Below are 7,572 nucleotides of genomic sequence, written 5' to 3'. Positions count from 1 at the left end.
TGCAGATTGATGCAGCCCATGGATAGCAATACAGAATATCCTCAAGAACTAAAATAGAACTAAATAACTAAATGGCAGTTCCACTTGTGGGTATATGTCAAAAGATTTGAAAACAGGATATCAAGCAAATACCTGCCCTCCACGCTCATTGCGGCATGGTTATTCACAACCACCTGATGGTCTACAGTCCCCTGTGCTGTGTTACACAAGGAGTAATTTTCTACATTAACTGTGCTTTTCACTGGGATGAACTTTGGGGCAGATTAGCTCTCTTTCACCATCACAGTTTGTAATTTTATGTTGCCATTACGCAGAAGCCAACACGACCTTTTAGGTTGGTAACTGGGGACAAGGATAAAATCTGCATGCCAATTGCTAAGGAACATAAAATACTCAGATGATGCCTGGATTCAAAGTTCTGGCTACTAAAGATTCTGGTTTTGGTTGGTAGGTAGCAGAGTTTGTAAGAGCAAAATTGATAGAGAACCAATAAATTTCAGGAGTTGGATTGTCAGAGAAATCTGAGGCAGGCATCCAAGGCTTCCGATTGCTCAATATCTCTGCTGTTTTTTAGGCCATAAACCAGGCAGCAACAACATCTGGACTGCTGAACTGGCATGGTCACCAGCAGCGGTAGTCTTTATAGTATACCTTTCTCTAGTATCAGAAAGAGATATTTACAGGAAGCAGAGCAAGAGGCAGCCAGTTAGGCAGAATAAGTAACTTGTACTACTTCCAGAGTAGGAAAACCTCTGCTTCTCGGGCCCATCCGGGTATGATGTAAATCCTGGACCCAAATCACTACTACCAGGACCTATTCCTCCATTTCTAAATGAGAACTTCTCAATCTTTCCTCCCATTGTGGTTTGAATTAACGGGGTCCTAAGAAACCATTTCTGAATCTGTTCAATTAGAGATCCTGAATTTGGAACTGGGGAGAAGGCAATGGCACCCCACTCCAGTACTCTTGCCTGGAAAATCCCACGGATGGAGGAGCCTGGTAGGCTGCAGTCCATGGGGTCGCTGAGGATCGGACATGACTGAGCGACTTCACTTTCACTTTTCACTGTCATGCATTGGAGAAGGCAATGGCAACCCACTCCGGTGTTCTTGCCTGGAGAATCCCAGGGACTGGGGAGCCTAGTGGGCTGCCGTCTATGGAGTCGCACAGAGTCGGACACAACTGAAGTGACTTAGCAGCAGCAGAGGAACATGTGTTATTGGATAATAACTAGATACAACTGGATAGAGAAACTGGTTGTTACCCTTTGATGGGGGAATAACTGTACTTTCATTTATACATTGAAGTTAGTTGGGACATTTTTGAAATTACAGGTATGCCTGTAAGGTTCAAGGAGGAAAGAGAAATTGAAAAGACACAATTTAGACAGTTCAGCATTTCCAGAAACAATCAGAACCCACACACAAATTAAGAAAATGGAATCAAAATCATATCAGTTCTCTCTCATATCATACATCAGTGGAATTCAAATTTAAATTCCATTAGAAATTACAATGAAACTTGATCAGCTGATTTTAAAAAAGAAAATAGTAAACTGTGTAAGAATGCCAAATTTTTTGCCGTTAAAAAAGTTAATAACTTTATTTAAATATATTGACATATGATAAATTGCAAATTTGAAGTGCATATTTTGATACATTTTGACATAGGTACATACCTGTGAAATAACCACCATCAAGACAATGAACATATTCATCATCCACAAAGGTTTCTTCCTTTCTGTAGTTTGTCTCCCTCCCAAACCTCCCTGCCCCTTGCTAAGTATAGATTTCTATTAATAAGTTGATTTTTTTTTTTAGTACTTCAAAGATGTTGCTCCACTATGACCAGATTCATATTGCTTCAGATAAGAAATATTTTGTCATCCTTATCTCTATTCATTTGTATGTAATGTGTCTTTTTTCTCTGGCTGCTTTTAATATTTTTGCCTTTATCACTGGTTTTGAGCAGTTTGATCATGATATGCTCTGGTGCCATTTTTAAAATGTTTCTTTTGCCTTTGTAAAACTTCATGCTGTGCACTATACTTTTCATAAAATTAGTAAAAAATTGAGCCATTATTCTTCATATGTTTTTTCTGTACCCCCTGTTTCTTCTCTACTTCTGGGACTTTAATCACACATACATTAGGTTGCTTGAAGTTGTCACATAGCTCGCTAATTCTCCTCATCATTATTTTAGACTTTCTGCTCTCTTTTTCGTATTTTGTAATCTCTGTTGCTATGTCTTCAAGTTCATCAATTATTTGTGCTGCAATATCCAGTCAGCCATCAATCGCATCCAGAGGATTTTTCATTTCTGACATAATTTTAAGCTCTGGGATTTTGGTTTGGAGTTTTTTGGATCTTTTTTATATTTTCCATGTCTCTATTCAACATGCTCAGTTTTTTACTGAACTTATTAACCATGTGGAATATAGTTATGACAACCAACTTTATATCACTGTTAATTTTAATATCTGTTTTCTTATTTGCTTTTTTTTTTTTTTAAGGCAGAGGTTGCATCCATTTGTTTCACTTTTATTTTTTTCTCTGTGAACGGGTGAAGGGATAGAAGAAGAAGTATGCTGGTGAACAGAAGTAGGTTCAGCAGCTTTGGAAAGATGGGGACATCTTCCTCCATCTGGGTAATGGCCATCTGGTTAGACATGCCCTCAGTTTTGTGTTCTGCGTTAGAGTTGGAAGGGAGACGTTCCATAGGCAAGTGGAGAAGCTGCAGGAAAGAGCCCAGTCCTTCCACTAAGAGGGCCTCACTGGGTACGGCAAAGATGTGTCATCCCCTTTGGAGGACCCAAAGCAGGATGCCTGCTTCCCCTGCTTTACAACCTGTAGGCTCACTGGAATATCCAAAGATATTATAGCAATCTCCATACCACAGGAGGAGCTCTTGGTTCTGGTAGGTCTCCTTACAGCTTTCATAAAAGATCTGCCCTTGACATAGTCTGGCCACAAGGTTCTTCTCTAGCTGGAAATGGGCACAGCTGACATAGGATGTCCAGTTCCTTGCACCTCCTTTTCCATCAATACAGTGGCTCAAATGACCATCTTCAAAGATCTCCCATGTATTAAGGACTTGTGTCTTGACTTCACTGGTGTTGACCACTTTATGCTGAAAGGTCCCAAACCTGATTCCTTTGGCCCCCAAGCTACTATAGAATACCCCTAAATCTGTGACTTCACCGAACTTCCATCTGCTGGAGGTGGAGACCTTCTGGTAGCTGAAGGGAGTCGTTATTCAGAGTCTGAGGAGGAAAATCAGACCTGGAGCTGTCGGTGGGGATCAGGAGGCTGGAAATTGCATGGTGCAGGTGAGGTGAAAGCTGCAGGCTGGGGATGACCCAGTATAGACCTACGTGCAGGTCTTCCTGGGTAAAGTGGTAGCGGTGAGATGCCCTCCCCTCAGTTCACGAGTTTGGGGCTGGAGAATTCCATCAACAGAGGAGCCTGGTGGGCTACAGTCCATGCGATCACAAAACTAGACCTAAGGACTGCATAGCTAACACTTTGACTTTCCAGAGCTCACTGGGGGACTCAGGTAACAGCAGGGAGGGCTTTGGCCTCTCAGGTAATAGCAAAGCATCCCTGGGCGGCAGCAAAATGAAAATTTCAGGTTCCCAGCACTGTCCACCATCACAGTGGCCGCCAGTGTGTCCCAAGTCTTCGCTGGTGGTGACTGCCATTCTGGAAGTGTGCCACCTCCTTGGGGAGGTGAGGAATTGGGTACCAAGTTGGCAGCTTGCTGTACCAGGGCAGGTCATAGAGTGGCTCCCTTGGCAAGGTCAGGCCAGTGCACACAGCAAGGAAGATGCTGTCCAGAAGCCTATGTGGACAGGGACTGCAACTGTGAGAAAGGTTGGAAACCCTCCTCTTTGGGGGTCAGGGCGTACCTGTAGTGGCCATAGTTGGGGGTGGACGGTAAAGGTGCATAGTATGCAGCTAGGTGTTGGGAGCTTCTCTGGAGCCAGTCAGGCAGGAAGCACCCCTTGTCCTAGGGTCCAGCCTCCCCTGGTGGCCACAAGGCCACCCCAGACCACCCCAGCATGGCGAGTCCCTGCCCGGAAAGCTTGCCACCTCAGGTGTGCTGGGCTTTTCAGACCTTGTTGTTTGCTTTTTATTAGTATTATTTTTCGCCCCTAATTTGGGGTTGTCTTTTCCTGGGTTTCCCCAATGTCAGACATTGAGAATTTTGCCTTAAGTGCTGGACATTTTTGCATTGATAACGTGTATGATTGAGCTTTGTTCTGAGATGAGATTAAGTTACTTGGAATAGTTTCTACTTTTGAGACTTGTTAGTAACAGAGTAGTGTTTGGGCTAACTATAGCCACTCAGTTCCCATTTCTACCATCTCAGGTCAGGAAATCGCCCAGGCTCTGCCTGGGTTTTTCCTCCCTGTTGTGTTGCCTGGAACATTCAAGGTCATAAACCTGTGACAGTGGTAAGCCTAAATTTGTTTCCTTTCTCTCAGTGATCATTTTCCTTTTTCAATGTCTTAAAGACTATTGTTTGTGTATTTTGTCCAGTATTTCTTCTGGAAGAGTAAATCCAGTCTCTGTTCTAGCTCAGTTTAAAGTAGAAAGCAACTGAGATGATTTACAGCGAAATGTTTGAGACAATTTTCTCTAATATAAAATAATTAAAGCACTGGTTATTTGGTACAGATGTAAAAAACTGATCATTTTGACAGAAAGTGACCTATCTATATGGAAAGTTAGTTATAAAAATAATTTTAACTCTTTTGAATTGACAGAGAACCTTTAAGCTACCTAAAGGTAGTGCTGAAAATTCTGATAAGTATTTGGCAAAACCACAGTTAAAGATCTTCTTCACTTGAGTCGTAAAAATAAATTCTAGTTGAATTAAAGTTCTGAAACATAAAATTACTTTTAAAGAAAATAAATCAAAATAATCTGGGGACTGTGGGTTATGGAAGCTCTCTGTAAACCAAAATTAGAAGCCATAAAGTTAAATTGATAAATTTGACTATATAACATTTTTAAAGTCTCTGCAACCAATACACTTCACTATAAGCAGTGTTAGAAAGCAAGATGTTAGAAAGCAAGATGGAAAAGAATATACAAACAGTGAACACTGGATTAATAGTAAAATATGTAAATGGTAGCCAAATAATGAAAATCACAGACTAATGGAAAACAGGGAAGAAAATATAAACACAATTTATACAATTTCTTGTTATACACCCAGTTTTAATACTATACTCAGTAGAAGGAATAAACGAGTATTTTCATTGCAGTATTGTTTATTACTGTAAAATTGGAAGCAGCCTGTATGTCCATTAGTGGGAAAATAAACTGCAAATAGATTATAGTATATACAGCCATGACATACTATATATCAGGTTTGAAAATGACATGGCAAACTCTCCAAGGGACTTATTGTGGTGGGCGAGAGGGAGAGGGATGGAAGCAATTTTTATATTACATGAAGTGTGACTTTTCTGTGAAAAACACAAAGATATACATGCATGCATCAACATTGTATGTTTCTCTAAAAACTTAAGTGTGTATGTGTATTTAAAGAAAAAAAAAAAAAAAAAAAAGAGCCTGTAGCTATAATCTGATAAACTGGTATAAAAGCAGGGATTGCTTGTGGTAGTTGAGGTAGGTTTTTACTTTCATCTATTTCACCTCCTAACACTGAGAGTGCATTCTTCATTCCTTGTAATAATTGTGTAAATAATGCTGAACAAACACTTAAATGAATTGTATATTTGGAAGGAAGTATGTATATAGCAGTTTGTGTGTGCATGCAAGGGCGCCGGTCAGTGGAACGCAGTGGGTACCTGCTGTTACTGTAGCACAGTATCCCTTCTTTTTCCAGTTTATAGAGTCTTTTAGTTCCCTTTTGGTTTTATTTTTGTTTTACTTAAACTAGTTGAAATTGAGTTTGTATCACTTGCAACTGAACGAATTCTTGATTTTCTCACAAGGGCATTTTTTTGTTCTATTGTTCATTTTGTTTTAAAAAGTACATAAAAACAGCGTGTTACTGTATAAACTCCTGCTTCTCTTCAGGAAATGAGTCACTAACCATGTATGGGACATAATTTTAATATCATGGAATTAGAAGGGTAGATTGGGGAAGGAATGGTGCTTTGAAAATTTGCTTTTAGAAATGTATTCATTATACAGAGTGAAGTAAGCCAGAAAGAAAAACACCAATACAGTATACTAACGCATATATATGGAATTTAGAAAGATGGTAACAATAACCCTGTGTACGAGACAGCAAAAGAGACACTGATGTATAGATCAGTCTTATGGACTCTGTGGGAGAGGGAGAGGGTGGGGAGATTTGGGAGAATAGCAGTGAAACATGTATAATATCATGTATGAAACGAGTCGCCAGTCCAGGTTCGATGCACGATACTGGATGCTTGGGGCTGGTGCACTGGGACGACCCAGAGGGAGGGTATGGGGAGGGAGGAGGGAGGAGGGTTCAGGATGGGGAACACAGGTATACCTGTGGTGGATTCATTTCGATATTTGGCAAAACTAATACAATATTGTAAAGTTTAAAAATAAAATTAAAAAAAAAGAAATGTATTCATGATTAAATAAGATTTTGTTTCTATATTATGTGGGTGAGGCTACAGATCTGAGCCATATGGAATTAAAATGATATATTAATAAATTTAAAGGTGTTAGGTAGTTAGAATAGGAAAAAGGAGTCCAAAATGGTGGTGACTAAAAGACAAAGAAGGGAGAAGCCTGCAAAAATGGAACAAAGGAAGGTCCGAGGACCAGAGTGAGAACTTCAGGCGAAACAAACACACCCGCTTCTTGGCCAGCCCAGTTTGCATAGGGCAGGCTCAAGGGGTGATGGGGAGGAGACAAACATATAAAAAGAAGGAAGCCAAGGTGGATTGAGGCCTCTTTTGGGTTGGTCCGCCCTCATGCCTAAGGTTGTATTTTCCTTTGCTTGCCAAATAAAACCGAGCTGTAACACTGGTCTGCTGCTTCAAGTTTTTGCTGCAGTGAGACCGAACCAAGGAAATTACACACTCCCCCAACATATCTGGTGCCATGACTCAGATTTAACCTGGCTGAAACAACCTCGGTTTGGCCCCTACGAGGCAGAGGCCAAGCACAGCAGAAGCCCAACTTTGTGAAAGCTCCTGCAGTGGAAGCTGATCGCAAAGAAAACCCAGTGCAGTGAAAGTGAGAAGAAGCCCAGCATGCGGGGAACCAGGACTGCAATAACAAATTTGACATCAAGCTCACACAGCTCAGTCTCAGATTCCAGTAGACCTCCGGTTAAGGTAGGAGGTCCTTGCTCATATGGCTGGAAGGACATATGGCTAGCAAAATCTTAATTCCTTTACAATCTCTTGATTCTTGTTTCTTGAAACCCCTGCAGACAGGTGAGTGGCAGTGGGTGCAGTGAGGGACTCTGGCAGGGGTTACTCCCCAATGTGTCCCAAAGGCTCTACTATCTGCTGCTCCTTAGTAGCTGTTGCCCAAGTGCGTGAGGGTTCCTCTTTCCTTAATCTTTGTGCCAAGGATCAGGCCAATGAAAATTGTGAGCACAGG

At 41.1% G+C, this 7,572-nt stretch overlaps 1 pseudogene; it reads right to left on the bottom strand.

Moving 5' to 3' along the window:
• Positions 1-2,760: 2,760 nt before the first annotated feature.
• LOC789648 (PR domain zinc finger protein 14-like) lies at positions 2,761-7,336 on the bottom strand (annotated as a pseudogene).
• Between the last annotated feature and the right edge of the window lie 236 nt (positions 7,337-7,572).

This window comes from Bos taurus, chromosome 7 (genome assembly GCF_002263795.3).
Source record: "Bos taurus isolate L1 Dominette 01449 registration number 42190680 breed Hereford chromosome 7, ARS-UCD2.0, whole genome shotgun sequence".
Classification (NCBI taxonomy): Eukaryota; Metazoa; Chordata; class Mammalia; order Artiodactyla; family Bovidae; genus Bos; species Bos taurus.
This window is presented reverse-complemented; position numbering and strand designations above follow the sequence as displayed.